Source organism: Falco biarmicus, chromosome 4, assembly GCF_023638135.1.
Source record: "Falco biarmicus isolate bFalBia1 chromosome 4, bFalBia1.pri, whole genome shotgun sequence".
Classification (NCBI taxonomy): Eukaryota; Metazoa; Chordata; class Aves; order Falconiformes; family Falconidae; genus Falco; species Falco biarmicus.
In genome coordinates this window covers 109,687,130-109,704,910 of record NC_079291.1, presented here as the reverse complement: position 1 = coordinate 109,704,910, position 17,781 = coordinate 109,687,130, and the positions used below count along the sequence as shown (strand labels likewise).

General features: G+C 41.0%; 1 protein-coding gene across 4 annotated transcripts in view; it reads right to left on the bottom strand.

The window, feature by feature from the left end:
• Positions 1-16,871, bottom strand: part of RAF1 (Raf-1 proto-oncogene, serine/threonine kinase) — a 44,152-nt gene extending 27,281 nt beyond the window's left edge. Inside the window, exons 1-2 of one of the 4 annotated variants that reach the window (XM_056337012.1) lie at positions 16,726-16,852; positions 5,943-5,998 (exon numbers count right to left, since the gene is read on the bottom strand). The gene's annotated coding sequence lies outside the window, so the exon portion shown is untranslated. Of the gene's footprint in view, positions 1-5,942; positions 5,999-16,705 lie in introns of all 4 variants that reach the window. The other 3 variants (XM_056337009.1, XM_056337011.1, XM_056337010.1) reach the window with 3 other exon arrangements.
• Between the last annotated feature and the right edge of the window lie 910 nt (positions 16,872-17,781).

Genomic DNA, 17,781 nt, shown 5'->3' with positions numbered 1-17,781 from the left:
CAGTAACGACTTCAAACTCAATATACAGTTGAAATCTAATAGGATTTAGATACTTAGATATTATTTTTATTTTGTTTTAATTTATGGCACATAAATGACAACAGTCTTGCGCTGTGAAAAAAGGGAGCAAGGAATAGGAAGACACAGAGACATTCTGAACAAGTAAGAAAGGAGGGGAGATAAAATTCAGGAATACAACCGAGTTCAGCATGCACAAGCAACTACAACCATCTTGCAGTTCATATGCATTACCCTACTGCCAAGAATCAGAAAGGTGAAAAAAGTTACATTCAGTTGCAACAACTGTGCATATGGACAGCTCAAAGAGCAACAGGTTAAATGGTAACAATAAAAACAGAGTGGAGATAAACTGTTTGATAAGAGGGGCAAGCAAGATAAAACCCAGACAGCTTGTTCTCTTTCCTCCTCTTAACTTACCCACTCTGGGGAACCCTACTTCATTTCACCCTTCTGGGTAACACATGAGGCAAAACAAGAGGAGTTCAACTGGATTTCTCGACTGAGTAAGTTAAGGAATAGAGGGGCAACCATCAAAATCTCACTGCTGTCGCTGCTTCTGTAAGTTGACAACACCCTAATGTTACAGCCTTTATGTTTAATATTTTGACATGCTGTCAACATTTCCTGAAAACTTCAAGAGAAAACAGGAAATGACAAAAAGTTCAGACCCACACCTTGACAAAAGCTAAGCTTTGTACCAAAAAAGGTACTTCCCTGCGCTTACGGTGTTCTCTTGTCCAAATACGAAAGGCCTACTGCACACTGTAGAACACAGAAGATGCCAGAAACACATTCTGAGGTTGTCAGAAAGGCAGCAACTGCTATCAGCCTTCTGTACAATACAACGTCAGTTGTATCTTTGATCAGGCATTTGCATGCTTCTCACTCTTACGATCTTTGCCTCAAGTAAATGGTGGCTATTCTAGGACTGTGTACGTTTGGCATAATCCACTCTTCCAGCAATGCCCTGCTCTCTCTTGCCACCATGCTTCACCAGCACATTTTCGCCACCTTTTTGGCTGCAGCTGATTATTGTCTCCGTGGCAGCTTGGGTTTGCTCACAAATGTTGAGAGTTCTTTTTCTACAAAATGACAGCACCTCCTGACCTCAGCAGGCAAATTTAGAACATGCCACCCTTAGGCCTCCTTCCTGCCTGAGCTGAAGGCTCTGCGTTCTACTCACACACCTCAAGAAGGAACCACCACTGAAGAGAGAAGATGAGAACTTGGCTCAGATCTGGCCTGGAGTGGACAACAATCTGCAAGTGGCCTATGGGTAGAAAGGTAGAGGAGAAGAAAGGGAAGTTTAAAAAGATATTTGAAGTCTCCTAAGGAGAGACCGAGGATCCATGATGAAAAGTTGCTAAACCTGCTCTTGGCTTCTATGGTGCAAGCACATGCACTTGGTAAGGTGGAGCTTGTAAAGAAACAGAAATCAATTGTCCTGCTGTGAACTTTTGCAACTATTCAGAGGCAACCCTCATGTGGGATGGCAGGAGGCTCCAGGTCCTCAGAAGTACCTCTCCACTCAGGCCAAGAAGAGTCCAGTCAAGAATGCCTGACTGATACCACATGGGCAGCCACTGGACATGTTCACTTCCCAAACCTAGTCACTGTTCTTACTCCAAATTATTATCCTGGAAGAACAGAGACATTCATAAAAGCTGCTTCATAGGAAGCAATTTACAAATGAATTAGACCTTTCCCCTGCCTTCTAATGTAAAGAAAGATAGCTTAAAAAATTTCATAAGTATACACTAAAACATCCACTTTGAACTCAAACAGCTCACTGCATACATAGATACAAGGTAAGAGAATTAGCATGGCAACCACTTGACCAGCTTCGAACTGACAAAAAAGATTTAAATATAATCACACAACATAATATTCACATGCACATGATTTCTACACCAACCACAGAACCAAACAACAGCAGAAGGGACATACTATGTCATAGGACACAGGTTAGTGTGTCCACCTTCTGGCCATGTTAACAGGTAAGACATGTACGCTGCCCTAGCATTGATTTGTTTATTCATTTTGTGTCTTTTGCTCCAACCAGCAATTGATGAAAGCTATTTTTACAGAAACTACATTTATTTTCTCCAGCTCTTCCAAGATTTACACCAATTCGCTCTAGTGAAAAGATGTCAGATATGTTTCAAAGGGAAATTCAATTTAAAATAAATGAGATTTTACAGTGATGCCTTTATAAATACATAATTTCAGTTTGTCTATTCCAGAAAAACTAGCTTTTCTTCCTCCAAATGAGTTACAAGCATGTTTCTGAAATATAACCATTACCAGATACCAGAATTATGTTTATGCCATGCTCAAACAATCCATTGCCAGCTGAATGTTTTCAAGTATCTAATTTTTTTAAAATTTTTCTTCCTGCAACTCTTCACTTTCATGAAAACTACTTCAAATAGCATGCCTACAACTGAAAAACTGCAAAAGCAGCATTCAAGGAACATTTGGAGATATTAAAGTGTATCAGTCCCCTTGTAGACCCAAGTACTGCTATGAAACCAATGATTTGTTTCATATTAAACATTCAATCTGAGCAGAAAAAAAAGAATAACCTCATACTACTCCTCCACCTCCCATAGGTATACTGCACACTGTGATCAAGACTGCACTTCCCATCAGTACTTTTTGCATAATTACTGGTTTTGATAGTCATTTGAACACACATTAAAACCAAATGCACAAAACAGCTATGCAACATGCAATCTGACAGTAACAAATTCCTACAGATGATTCACTCATATCCACTCAAATCATACACATATCATTCACTCGTATCCAAAAGATACTTCAAGTTACTTTAACTATTTCCAAGACTAGCAAAAAGTGTTTAGTTTGAACTGCTAAAAACTCCTGTCTGTCTCCCTAAGGAATGCTGAAACTGGCAATGAAGGGGTCTGAATGTTCACAGGATACAAAGCTAAACTCCTCTCCTCTTGAGTTCAGGTTCCTTGCCCTTTCCCTTTGTTTCTGAAACAAACACCAAAACTTTTAATGAAAATGTAAATACAGTGCCCCTTCCCAACACACACACGCTGCCATTTTTGCCACACAATTAATAGTCACACTGTTTAATGAAATACATATACAAAGGCAAAACGCCACGGAACAAAACCCAGAATCCATTTCAAAATTAACACTTTTGTTAGAAAATGTAAGCTTTAAGAGTTGCTTGTAAGGGAAGTTTTCACCTCTGACACAAAAAGATCAATAATACATTCACCTGTGGTCTTTTCTGTTCCCCTCCCATACAGCAATTCTCAATTGATTTAGTATTGCATGGGTGACCAGTTGTCTGGGGGGGGGGGGGAAAAAAAAAAAAAAAAGAAACCTACACCAAACATGCACCTATCATGATAAATAGCAGTAATTTTTAAAGGTAGCTTTTCATAGCAGTAAAAGACAAATATGGACCCATTCCTATATTAATAAATAAAGCTGTGATCCATGTAAACATAAATGCTGGGCATGAACTAGGATCATCTAACAACCCAACCAGAACTCATACATTTACAAGGTCAGCATTTTCCTTGAAATGTCCTTCATTTTAAGAAATCGACACCAAAAAGCAAGCTCCCCCCTAACAGAACTGACCAAAAAAGTTTACAAACTAACAGAAGGAAATGTTATTGTTCAGGTAAAAATACCACACCACCAAACAACACAAAACCCAAAAAACAACCAATACTGAAAGGTTACACATCTAATTTCTGCCTCAGATCTTGGAAGTATCTTTTCTAATCTTTTTCTCTGAACCATTCATTTCCTAGTCACTACTTCAGCCATTATGCTGCTAATACTTTGAAGTATTTAAGGAAAAAAGTAACATTGGTTTTCCAGCAACTGGGTTCTACAGTAAGGAGGACACAAGCAATACAACTCAGTCTGACAGGCTTTCAGATTGATTAATCCTTTGCAAGATGAACACCTTTTTGTATTTAACAGTAACTTTCAGAGCACAACTTTGCTTAGTAAGCATCCACCAAGTCACGCTACTTGGCTGCAATAGGCTGTACTTTGGGCTCCGACAGTAGGTATTTGTCACCAAAACCATCTGTACCTTTGGTTGCTCTGTGCCTGTTCTCCTCTGTTGATCAGAATGGCTCCAGGCTACTTTTCCTAATCAATTTTTAGGAAGATCAGTTTGGTTTGTCCTTTCCACACAGATCATTCCAGTATCGGTCACCCATTTCTCTCACAGACAAGAAACCTTGGACAAGCATTTCCTCCCCCCCACCCACCCCCCCAACCCCCGAAGTCTTTCAATCAACTGTACATACATTCTCAGACACATGCCTATTTGCATTCTGAACTTGCTCATGCTTGAATTGTTTCAAGTATGGATGAAAGCCCCAAACTGTGTTTACAGTTGCCTGGAACTCATCCACTTTACAGCAAGAATGAAAAAGTTACTCAAATGTCAGCAATCCACCAAATGCCCTTCCCACACAAGTTCTCAAGGATTAAACAAAAGTGACTGAGAATCTCAGCACAAAGAATTACTGGCTCTGTCCTCCCTCAGCTGCACATGGTCAGTGAAGTAACACTGAGGACACCACCACCAAGAACATACCAGTGTTTAAGCCAACCTCAGTTTTGCTGCAAAGGAACACAGCCTGGCACTGGATTATTCAAGGAACTGCTGGGAGCTGCTAGGTACACAAGCTAACTGTACAGTTCAGACACACCACAGTTACTGTTAAAATATCATTGCAAAGTACCAGACAATGCCAGATTATGTGTACCTTTAGAATAGGATGCAGCAATCCAGCTAATTCAACAGTTAGGTGTTCTCTGCATTCACTCAGGGCAGCTTTAAAGTAATGAATGTATTTTATTGAATGTGGGCTCTGTGCCAGAACCAGCAGTGCCACCGGGAGGTCAATACTGCAATTCTAAGAGCCTGGGCGTGGAAACAATGTACAGATGGGGGGCAGGGGGGCAGGGAATATGGGCAATAGCACCAAGAAAGGTTTGGAAGGGGCCTTGAGATATTTTTCTGTGAGAAGATAGAACAAATGATTCTCCCATATATTTTATAACAAAGTGCACCTGGGAATAGTTGAACATATGTTTCTGCAATATGAACTAAATCTAACATGATACTACTTGAGTATTTTAGTTACAAACTGCCTAGATAGCTCCATTACCAGCACATAGGAAACAATAAAAGTAAAGTTATTTGCAAAGAAACCGGCATACAATGGCAAATAAAAGCTGAATATAATTAGAAAATACAGAACGTATACAAGCAAAATTACTTAAACTATGTCAAACATTTACTGTCCCGAGCATCTCCAAAGAGAAACCATGCTCCATTTTAACTCTATCTTACATTATCTTACTAAATACATCCATGAAATTACAGTTCTGGTTTGGGTGGGTTTTTATTTATTTAACATCACCATAATAGACTTCTGTTTCAGAGACAAAATCTCAGAAAAGAAAAGAAAAAAAAAAACACAAACCCGACCACCAGTTGTAAGATGTCACAGACATGATTTACATTAGGTCTGGATTATTCACAACAGATCTGTAGTTGTGTGGAAAGGCAAACGCCATTTGGAGAAGAGAGGCAAATACCAAGATCTGAAGTTCTAAACGGAGGAAGGGCTTTCCCCCTACAAAGTAAATATCCATGGAGACTGACTAAAATAAGAGCTGAAGTTAAACATACACTTCTGATAAAGCAAACACTGTAGGTATTGTGTCAATTTTGTGGAATTTTTCAAAAAAATAAAAAGCAGATTTTAGTAGCAGTAAAGAAATACAAGCACAGAGCTCATCTGTGGTAAGCTTCCCTTCCCCCAGGAAGGGCCCACAGACCTCAGAAGAAAGAATGGGTCAGGGTAAGGAAGAAGGCAAAGATAAGCAGAGCAAGTTATTTATACCTTTAGTTTTCCTTTAAGCAAATGAAGTCCTATGACAAAAGGATGAAGTGCATCATCTGTGGAAGGTAACACAAAAACAGAAGGTACTTACTATTTTAATAGACAAAGTTATACAGATGCACAACATACCAAAGTAATAACCAAAAAATTATTTTGTGAATTACTTCAATAGTACAGTTAACTTATCATCCTTCTACTGTTGTGTTTTCAGCGCCTTCTAGGCTTTCCTTACTTTATGCAATATTTCAGTGTAACGAGATGCACTGCGTAAGGCCAGACTGCACGACAGCCAGATACTACCCCAGCTCAGTATCACCTCATTCTTATTCAAGAACATCATAAAAATCTTTTACAGCTAAAAGCTCACTAACATAAAAATTAAGTTCAAGTTGAATACTTTCTCCTTGGACATCAGTTCCTCACTTATACACAGAAACACCTTGCTGACTCACAAATCTTGGATCCAAAACAAACAAAAAGAAAGTAATAAGAAGCTACGCCTCTGAAGGCTATCTGGATCTTGCGTATAAGCATTAACAATAAGAGGAAGAATTCCTAGGGAAGATGAAGAAGTCTTGATTAAAGGACTGGAAGCTCAGATCAGTCAAAGAAAGAAGTGTAATTCAAATATACAGAAATATTCACTAGATATTAAACAGTAAAATGCTTTCTCACCCAAAGTTCCCATCCTAATTAGCAATTCCTAAAACAACCCCATGCAGAGATGATTACAGAAGGCAAAGATGCAACACAGTCCCAGAGTCAGTGAGGCTTGAAGGGACCTCTTGAGATGAATTAGTTCAACCTCCCTGCTCAAGCAGGGTCAGCTACAGCAGGCTGCCCAGGGCCACATCAGTTGTGTTTTGAGCATCTCTGTGAACACACACTCCACAGCTTCTGTGTGCAACCTATTCCAGTGTTTGACCACCCTCACAGTAACAACAACAACAAAAGTGTTTTCTTATGTTCAGATGGAGATTCCCGTCTTTTAATTTGTGCTCATTGTCCCTTGTGCTGTCACTGGGCACTAGTGAGAAAAGTCTAGTCTAGGGTCCTCTTCGTTTCCTCCCACCAGAGTATTTACACACATTGATAGATTCCTCACAAAGCTTTCTCTTCTCCAGGTTGAACAGCTCCAGCTTCCTCACGTCTTTATATAAAACACAAGAAAGTATATATACAAAAATTCAAGAGGAGATCTTGCATTGCTAGCTCACTTTTGGTTAGAAATATCCTCATTCCTAGAATGAGCAGGCAGAGGAAAAAAAAAAAAAAAAAAAGAAAAGAAAAAAAAAGAAAACGCTGTAATGATTTTACCCAAGCAAACTCTCAAAGACTAATCAGAAATCGGAAGAATACTTTGGTATCTCCACCTTGAGCCACTTAGTAATTTTAAAATTAAAACCTACTTAGAGCCTGAACTGTACATTTACCCTACTTACTAACTTGCATACCCCTCTACAGCAAACATTTATGAATGTGATATACAAAATATTGTGACTATGTTTTCCATCATGCAAAATGATAGGCAGAGAGACTGGGGAGAAGGCAGTAAGGAATTCTGTCTTTTGCAGACCAGAGGAAAAGCCAAGATCTTTGGTTTTAACAGAAGACAACCATATATCAGCAATAATGACATGTTTAGGAAATAATCCAGGCTCAATCAAGGGAGAGTAGGTGGTGTTTGTTTATTTTTAACAGACTACATTACTGAGGAAAATAAGGTGTGGAAAGTGATGTGACCAGAAAGTATGTGGGGGACGGAGCACAGAAAAATAGGGAAGATCAAAAAAACCCCAGTAAGAACCATAAGAATAAGCAGAGGACCAGAGAAAGACATCCTCATAGGAACCAATATAGGCATAGTGGGTGTGGGGTTTCAAAGTAGCTAGGTTGACTACTAGCAAACTGATAAAAACAAAGCTACAGTTACGATCCTCACATTTAGCTAAGAAGTCAAGAGATTTGTAAAGACCAGTTTCTGAGGAAAACAAAGAGCTAAACACTGAGCTGAAAAGAGTCTGGGACAAACTTTGAGAAATTTAATCCAGTCAGTATGATGGAAAATTTTAGATGAAAAAGAGGTGAGAAAAATGATGGGGAGGGGTAGAGGTTTTACAGACTGAAAACAAAGCATTTTTATTGTAGAATCAGGCAGAAGAAAAAGGAATCTCATATAAAAATCAAGAAAGCATAGCATAGAACAAGTATGCTGAGTTAAAGAAGCAGCAGGTACAGTATTTCTACCTGCAGCCAAAGCAACAGCTGTTAAGGGAGTAAAAATCACATTATTTTTCTTGACAGATAAGAAATAAATGAAAAAAAATCAGCAAGAGTATTTACTAACAGGACTGGGTACAAGGGGGGTTTAAGAAGCAAAAGAGTTGACAAAAATACCAGCTGTTATTGCAGATGTGAGATTCAATTAAACCTGAGAAGCAATTTGTTCACCTAAGACAATGGCAAAGCCAAGGGAGAAGAAAACGACTCTGTACTGGAGGAAGTTTGCCTACTTGCAGGATTTCCACCTGAGATACTCCACAGTGCAAGAGAAGGAGAAAGGGAAGCAGGTGTTCTGTACGGGGAACACTGAACTCACAGAAGTTGATCGCTGATCACACTTCAGCATTGCTTTTGAAAAAATTAGAAGTTCTGCTACAAACATTCACCTAATTGCACAAATAGTCAGAACAAGAGTTTGAAACAAGAGTTTTAAAATTACAGGTTTGTCGTTTGTGCTTCAGTGTTGCCAACTCAGTTTTGAACTAGATGCTGATGGTTTTAGAAAATACCCCTGGACAATATTGTATTCAAGACTAGGTAGTCACAAACATTAGACATTTCAGCACTGTGATTCAGATGGCCATACATCTGCATATGTGATATCCTATGTGTGATACTTCTACAGTGAACGCTAGTGTTACACTGTTACAGCATTCTTGCTGTTTCCTCCAATTTTTACTACTATCAGTTTGTTACAGTACTTTGTCACTGGCAGAAAACAGTATTAAATTAATTTTCTATTGTGTAAAGGAACCATCAACTTTAAATTTAACCAAGATCAGCTAGGTTTTTTTAGAAGTTATGTTAAAAACCTACTACTACACTTATTCCTGTTAATTCCGTCTTTAAATAGGCAATGTGATTTTTAATGTCTCCACATGAGAAAGTAAGAAAGACAAAACACTCAGTATACAAAGGAAACAAGTTTAAAAAAAAATCCTCTGCCAGACATAAAACATGCAAACAAAAGTGAATCTCTCACAATTACAGCAGCAGTATTATTTGTGGTGACAAAAGAAAATACAGTTTCAAATGTAAGACAATTTTAGTCTCAATCTGCCCGATAATTCTATTGAAAATTTTCTTCAGAGCACACAGCACTTCTGTAAAACAAAGTAATTCCAGGTACTGTCCTGTAAGCTAACATCACAAGGGCAGATCTTACTGGAATAGGTAAAAATAGCACTAGTGAACATGCCAAAGGAGAGTCTTTCCACTGTATGGCCAGCGCTTAGATTGCAACATCAGCTGGCTCTCTTTTTATAACCTCTTGATTGCCAGGGAACAAGTCACAGTCAACTTAAAAGGTTTGAGAAATCTAAGAGTGAGCTCTGGAACTCACTTTCAGCTGAAATCAATCCACTGTATCACCGACATGAACACTTTGTTTCAGCATGCTGTTATTGCCTGTGTAAGCTTTATACTTGCTTCTAAAGCATTTAACGCAGATGAATGATGTAATTCTGAATACGGTTTATTTTTTGTTAAATGTCAGCATAAAATTAGAGGCTTGCACACTTTGTTGTTTCTTTTGGCGGCAACATGCTCTGGAAGCTACTTAACCTACTACATTCTCTCACAGCTATGCATGTGCCATCCTCTGACGAACCCATTTTGGCCCATTTCTGCAAACATACCCCGTCAACTCCAACCAGCCTGGACCAACCACTCCCTAGCACCTGAACTCTAGATGACTTTTTCCTCCACGTTTCCACATAAAGATAACCTCTCACAGTACAACCATTTAAAACTGTTAGACCAGCGATCAAAATTAAGACAGAAGTGTTTTGCTAGAAGAAATTCATGCTCCTTTGCCAGCAGTTTGACTTACAGATGGCTGAAATTGCTTAGCTTTCTAATTAGGTACAAGGGAAACCAGTATCCTCCCATCTTCAACACCACAAACAGGTTTCTGCCTGCTCATGCCTACAGATGGGTATTGATTGGACATGGCTTTCCAATGTTACTGGAGAGGGAGACAGGGAGGGAAAAGAAAGCTATAAAAAAGCAGCACACTTCACTTGCACAGTTACTACTGTATTTTTTTCCCCCTCAGTCTAAGAAATACTGAATGATCATTAACATATTTAACTCTCCTTAATGTTTATTTGACACAGTGGCCCCAGTACTGTGTGTCTATATGAAGAAAAATATATATAGGTCTCATGTAAATTCCAATGTAGAGAGAATTCAGACACATTTGCCATACTTAATGCATTAATTTTTACAGTACAGGTTTTACAAAAAAACCACCCATAGAACAATAAGTGCACCAATAAAGAGTTGATAAAAATTTTAAATGGGCTTATGAAACAGATCAGACCTGAAGGAATTCAAATTCTATCACAAGTTATCAAACTAATGAAAATATTAACATGACAGTAATCTTGGAATGAACAATTGCTAGGTAAATTCTGAACTTCTGGAATTCTAAAAGGTTTTACCGAATCTGAAGCTGGAGTCACATCTTATGTGATAAATATTGATCACCTTTCAGTGAGACTCAGAACAAAGTTTCTAAAACAAAGTTTAAAAAAAAAAAACCACCAAGTTGTTACTGTATATCAAAATACACCATTTCAACTGGAAGCTAGAGAGCTAACTACAGGTTCTTTCATCTCCACATTAAGTGGAATTAAAATCCACCTTGCTCTTTATTTTACAAGTAATGTATAAAAACATTGCACTTTCTATAATAATCACTTGGGAATAATGTAACTAGCATTTTTTGGGTGGGAATAAATTAGGATTTTTTTTAAAAAAAAATTAAGATATGATTAATTAGTGTTTTTTCTTCCACACAACACTGCCACCATTGAAGCTTCCAGTCTAATGGCCCTCCCTGCATTTGCGACATTACTTTGCAGGACCACCGCTCTGTGTTCCCACATTTCTGTAACAATTCCAGGCAAACAGAAGGGGGTACATGTATCTTTACCTGTTTCACTATACTTCCTTCAGTTTCACCAAAAAACTCTTATGTAAAAAAACTCACACGGTTTCTTCTACACAGGGAAAATTACAGAATAAAGGAAACAGAATGATAATTTACTTGTTTGTCCAACAAGCAGTCACAGTGGGGGGAGACACAGTTGATCTCTTCCACAGGTAGCAGGAGAGTAAAGAGCACAGTGCCTTTTGTGGTATGCTCATAGATTGAAAGGATGACTAGAAAAAATTCAAAGCATGACCAGACTTTGAGCAAACACTTTTAAATAACTGAAAATGGCACAAGAAAGTAGAATAGGCAAAAACTAGCACAAATTAGCAATAGAGTTGACAGGGACATATACTGGAAGCAAATGACTAGCAAAATAAAAGGCATTACAGAAAAAGAAAAAGGAAGATTAGTCATATAGTAAAGTTTCTCAATAGACACCTAAACGTTAGCCCTACAAAGGCACTGAAGACATTTTCCTTCCAGTTGCATGCTACCTTGCATCTCCCTCTTGATAGTTTGTCCATCTCTGTGTTCCTAAAATACTCATTTTCAAAACTCTAGCTTGTTCTCTAGTGAAAAAAATTATGTAAGAGAGGACTATAATGGGGGCTCTGAGCCATTTTTTAAAGTCTAAACCTCTGAGCCAGCTTTAATTAATATGGTTAACCCCATGCCACACCCAGCTGCAAGTTAGTGAAGCAACCTCCCTCTAGCTCCTGAACTAAAAATATACAAGATGTCTCAACCGCTCTTAACCGATACTACGTATTTCAATTGGAATGCAATATTAATTAACACCCTTTTGTCAGCTGTTTGTCAGAAATGAAATATTTTAGGGTCAAACGAACAGCAAGTATGCAACATACGCCGAAATCTGAAATGAAGCAATGTAATGCAGCAGTAAGACAAAACAGGCACCACTACAGTAATCAACCCAACATCTGCAGAGCCACAACACAGCAAGTGAAGTGATTCCACACAGCAATGAAACTGAGAACAACAACAACATAAAAAGGGGCTTATATCAGAAGAGCTGGAGATACAGGTCCTATCTGCAGATTTTCAGATAGTGCAAAGAAAACAAGGCAGTTACTTACAGACTCTAACACATGCACAGATTATTTGCAAAGCAATTCTAAAATTCTTTTGCCTGAAGTTAAAACCAATCAGCTTTGATTTAACTGTGCAACTGCTCTGCTTCATTTACGCAAGTGTGCAGGATACATTTGGAACATGTATAGGAGAAATGGCAGAACACAGACACACCTGCAACTGCAAACAAACCCAGTGACCCGCATTAGCCACTGTATTGTTCTACACAACTGCAGAGGTTTTCTACATTACAACCTTAGCTCTAAAAAGCTTGTCATCCCCCATAAGCAAGCAAAAAAAAACCCCTGGAAAATAGGTAATTCAATTCCATTTACTATGTCACTTAAAACCCTGAAAAAATTATACTCACTTATGTAAACATGCTGTTTATTAATTATCAGTTATAATTCTTAGCTCTGAAGCCTACCAAGAAAATGCTTTACGCATTTCCAAATGACTCAAGAACAGTGCTTTGTTTATCCTCATCTACTGTATGCATTGCAGCATGTCGGTACACAAGATGACCATATTCTATTAAACTGTAAAAGGTCAGTACACACTGCTGCAATAAAATCAACTTTGTGTGAAACAGATGACATTTATAGTACAAACACAATATTCAAGTCACTAAAGGGATAAACGTGCACCAGCTGCTTTTCAAAGCAAAATTGTTGTTTACAAAAAAATAGCGTACACAGCAAAGCCAACAGAGCACTGAGAATTATTCACAGAACTTTGCCCAAAACAGACCTTCTTTTCAGAAAAACTAACCCTAAATACCTATCTGTATTACCCCTGCAGAGTAAGTGTATCTACTTCATGCTGTCTCAAAACTTATGTGCTAATAATGCATGCTCATTGCTAAAATACCTCCTAAATTTGTCATAAAACTGGCATTTTTACCCGATTTCCTAGTGTTATATCAGTTCCGCTTTCCATTAACTTCTAGGGCTGACAAAATGTTTGCACAACCTTATTCAATACACAATGGATGTACTTCATACCAGAAAATACTGAAGGGTTTTGCATAAGCATTTACACAAAAATCAATCAAAACTGGTACAATGCAGATGTAAATGTCTGCTCATTTACAAATTAAACTTATGTAAAACTTACTGAAATCATGCTTAAGTACCATGCTTGAAATTTTAGTTAAACCACAAGTTTTAATATTGCTTTGGCAATTTTTGTTACTTCTCCAAAGACAATTTTGATTTATGCAATTCAGTATTTTTACAAGAAATAAAATGCTGACTTTATTTCTCTTCACACAATTACAGAGTCCTTATACTCCTGCATTTTTACGTTAGAAGACAGTCCAGGAACATATTTCTTACAAAACAATCATAATTTTCAATTATTCATTTGTTTCAAACTGAATCTGTATTGAAGTTTTGGAAATTGAACTGCAGTAAAACATGTTACCCTTGTTTCCTAGGCAACTGGTCTTACATGACCATGCCACCCAGCTGTCCTGCCTCTCCTCCAGCAACTCCTGGACGTACTAGCTTATTTCAACTAAACAGTTTGGTAGAGATGTCAGAAATATGAAATTCCCACAGGCTATGGAAATAGGGAGCCAAAGTACTAAAGAATCAATCCTGTGCTCTCCCAGCCTCTTCATCAGCCGGGGCACCACAGCACAAACCTGTGGTGTGCCCGCTGCATGGGGCGCATCCCCACCTCACAAAACCAAACCAAGAGAAAACCCTCCCTCTAGCCCACCTCGCAGGCCAAGAAGGTAGACAAGCAACACAAGAACAGAGAGAAAGGAGGGGGGGGGGGGGGGGCGGGGAACGAACTCTGGAGGGTGTTGAAGTAAGGCAAGAGCAAAGATGGGGAAGTGAGGGGTGCTAGAGATATTCCAAGAGTGTGACAAAGGGACTGACTGAAGGTGTCGTGGAAGAGAAAGACAGCAGAAATCAAAGACTCAAATAGAAATCTGCATTGCTGCATTGAATTAGACTTTATTAGTTCATTTGCTCTCCTAACTTTACTAGGAATATAAAAATAATTTAAACTTCCTGTATCTATAACACAAAACTGAATTAGCACAACTTCTGCATTTGAAACTGATTGAAGACTTATTTATACACAATAATTCAAACAACAGCTTTTAGTTCCCATCTCCTACAGAAGTTTTCAAACCAAAAGCTCCCATCATCTCAATTTAATTTGTTTTCAAAGACAGAAAACAAGGAAAACTTGGTTTTTTCCCCAACTCCTGATTTCCCAACAATGAAGGAGCCAAGTAAATAAACTGGGGGGAGGAGGGAAATATATGTCCCAGAAGAAACTAGTGCTGATTTAGCATACCAAGAAATGCTGACCAATGATTTCCGTGTGTCATGTTTGTGGTTTTATAAAATATGAGTTATTTTAATAAGTTGTAGTAAGTTCAGGCCCTGAGACAGCAGTAACTTCATAAGTAATTTAATTTAAATAGACTTTGTTGCTAAAGAATAAAAAATGGAAAATTATAGGTAAACACCAAAGGCATTCAACTGAAAAAAAAAAAAGTTTTACATCTTCTGTGGAAAAAAAAAAAAAAGGTATCTTCTCTGCTGCTTCCAAATTTTCTTTCAAAGCAGGTTAGTCAGCAGTGTTGCACAATAAGTCAGCCAGTCCTGAAGATATTAAGTATGGCAACAAACCATAAGAAAAACACATTCCAGATTACTGAAAGCACCACTGCTCCAACCCAAGTAAACCAGTTCAGTTCTTATTTAATAATCTAAGACTAAATTGCCTACCATATTAATCACTCACCCATTTCACGAACATATATTCAGATCCATACCTTTTTTATGATTAATTATAGCCTTAGGGTTTACCTATGGAAAATTTTCATTAGGAAAAACTAAATTAAAGCCACTTCCATTCTGAACGGGTGTCCACAGAACAGATTTAACCGAACTGGCTGAACTGTGAAATTAACTCTCACATTCACCAATTCAATCTTTTCTTCTGCACCAACGCTGCAGACATGTCCTAAAGGATAAGAATGCCCATTCAAATTATATCCTAGTTTTACACAATGCAGTGATCCTTTAGGCAATATCTGGAGCTGAGTTTTTCAGAAGCATTAAAATAAAAAATATTTGTGAAGTCTTTTGTGCAAAACTATTTTCAGGTATTTTAAGTTGGCTTCAGTTTTGGAAGAATCTTAGCTTTACTCTATTACAGACCCTTCTACGTTTTGCATACCTACAACAACCTACAATTGCATCTGGAACACACACTGTACTGTAGCAATTCCACTACAACTGGTTTTGAGGTCTCATTGTCCCAGGTAAGGTCTCTGTATTTATGGATGTCACTTAAAGGCTAAGGAGGGGGAAAAAAAAAATCCACAGAAGTTATTTAGCCTGACATAGGCAAGACGAACAACGGACGAGAGACTGCTGCTGTTAGCACAGGCAGGTTATTTGTGTGTACATTTAGACTGCAGATAAAAAGAGTCCAGAAACAGTGCAATCCTCAAGCCCTGGCTCTGGAGTAACACCGACTCCGCATGGCAAAGTGGTAAGAATTTAGAAGAAATCAAGAAACTAAAGAATCTTATTCTCGTTTTCAGATGTCTTTTTTTAAACTGAATCCAAGTCGGAAAAAAAAAAAAGTAAAATCAAGGAAGCAGTTTGAACTGAAGAACGCCTAAGCAGAAAGCATTCAGTTATGCTAATATAACTTAAACGCATTTTCCGTTCTCGGTTCAGAAGACGGTGGATCAAAGTAGCAGAAAGGTTCGGGAGTCCCCGCTGGAAGCGCAGGGGGGACAAAGTAACCAGCAGCGACCTGCAGACCCGGGAGGCCGAGCAAGCGGAGCCCCGGCCGGGCATCCCCCCCCCCGCCATCAGGGCGCCGTGCCAGGTGCCGCTGGATGCCCGCTGCTCATGCCGCCCGCCGGCGCACCGGGCCGGGCCGCAGCCCCAGGGCACACCCGCCCCGGCCGCGCAGCACCCCCAGCCCCGGGGGACGGCCCCGGGGCTCCGCGCTGGCGCTGACAGGCGGCGGCCGCGGCACACCCCCCTCCCACCTGACCCGGCGCACCGCGACGGGCCTCGGCCCCCCCATCCCGGGCTGCTCGGCACCGGGCCGCCCTCGGGAGGCGGCAGCCCGCGGAGGACAGGGCGGCCCCGGCGGCGGAGGGGAGGCGGCGCGCACAGGCGATCCGACCGCAAAGGGCTCCACGGCGAGCCGCGACCCGCAGGCACGGAGCCGGCCGATCCCCCCTCCTCCGGCCGCGCTCCCTGCCAGGAGGCGGGCGGCCGCCCTCCCCGGCGCTGGTTTCCCTCACGGCCAAGCCAGCGCGCCCGCGGCTGAGCCGCCGCTGGGAGCAGCCGGCGCCGCTCCAGGCGCCAGCACCGAGGGAGGGAGAGCCGAAGAGAAAGGGGCGAAGGGGCAGCCCTTCCCTCCCTCGCTCCCCGCCGTGTCCTCTGGCGCTCACCGGCCTAACGCCGCTCCTACCTATGTCACGCTCTCCCGACGGCTCACTCCAGGCTCCTGTCCCGCTCGGCGCCGTTCGTTTCGTTCCTCATCTAAAATGGCGGCCTCACACTCAGCGAGACATTTATCCTCCGCCCATCAACCTCTCGGCACTCCGCTCCTTCCCTTTCGCCTGTCTCCCGTTCTTTCCCCGTCCTCCCCTTCCACGCCTCTCGGCCTGGCCGTGGAGCGCCGAGCAGTCGATAGCGCCCGCCCCGCGCCCCCGCCCCCAGCGCGGGCCGCCATTTGGGAGCGGCGGGAGCGGCTGAGGCGCTGTGGGGTGTTCGGCCCGGGCGCGGCGGGAGGTGAGGTGTTTCTCGCCGCTCCGTTCCTTCTTCTTCTCCTCTTCCTCCGTCCCTTCTCGGGCACCGACCTGCAGGCGGAGGCTGAGCTCTGCCGCTGCACCGGGGGGGCTGGAGTGGGCCCTGCCGGGGCCGCCCACCGCCTTCCCTCAGCGCTGCCGCTAGCCGGGTATTACAGTCGTCTCTCCTCAAGCCCGCGCCGCCTTGCCTGGGCTAAATCTCTTGGTTGTTTGACAATTAGTTAAGTGGGGGCATCGGCTTAATTAAGTGACCTGCCTCGGCCACACGTCTAGAGTAGAGCCCGTCAGTCTTACCTGTTGGAAAGCAAACCCTGTTTCTGAGGGGAACAAGCAGAAATTCCCCAGAGGCGGTACGTGCTGAGAGGGGTGGGGTGTGAACTGCTGGGAAAGGTATCTAGGGAGAAACAATAAAATAAAGTAGCGTGCAGCCTGTTTTCCTGCAGGAGATGGGGAGCAGCTGTCAGACAGACTCTCCTGGATGTAGCTCAGCACAGCCTCCGTGAGAGAGTGAAGATACTGAAGGACTGTGGTGTGGTTTACTGCCGGTGCATCTCAAACTAACCTTATTTTAGGTCAGGCTTTGAAGATGTACAGCACTGCATGTTAAATGGTAAACAGTTTATCATCCCAAACCAAAACTTGTAAGGATAGCCATTGCAAAGTAAAACATTTTTCCTAGAACTGTTTTTAGAGGGCGTACACTGCATTTACAGTCA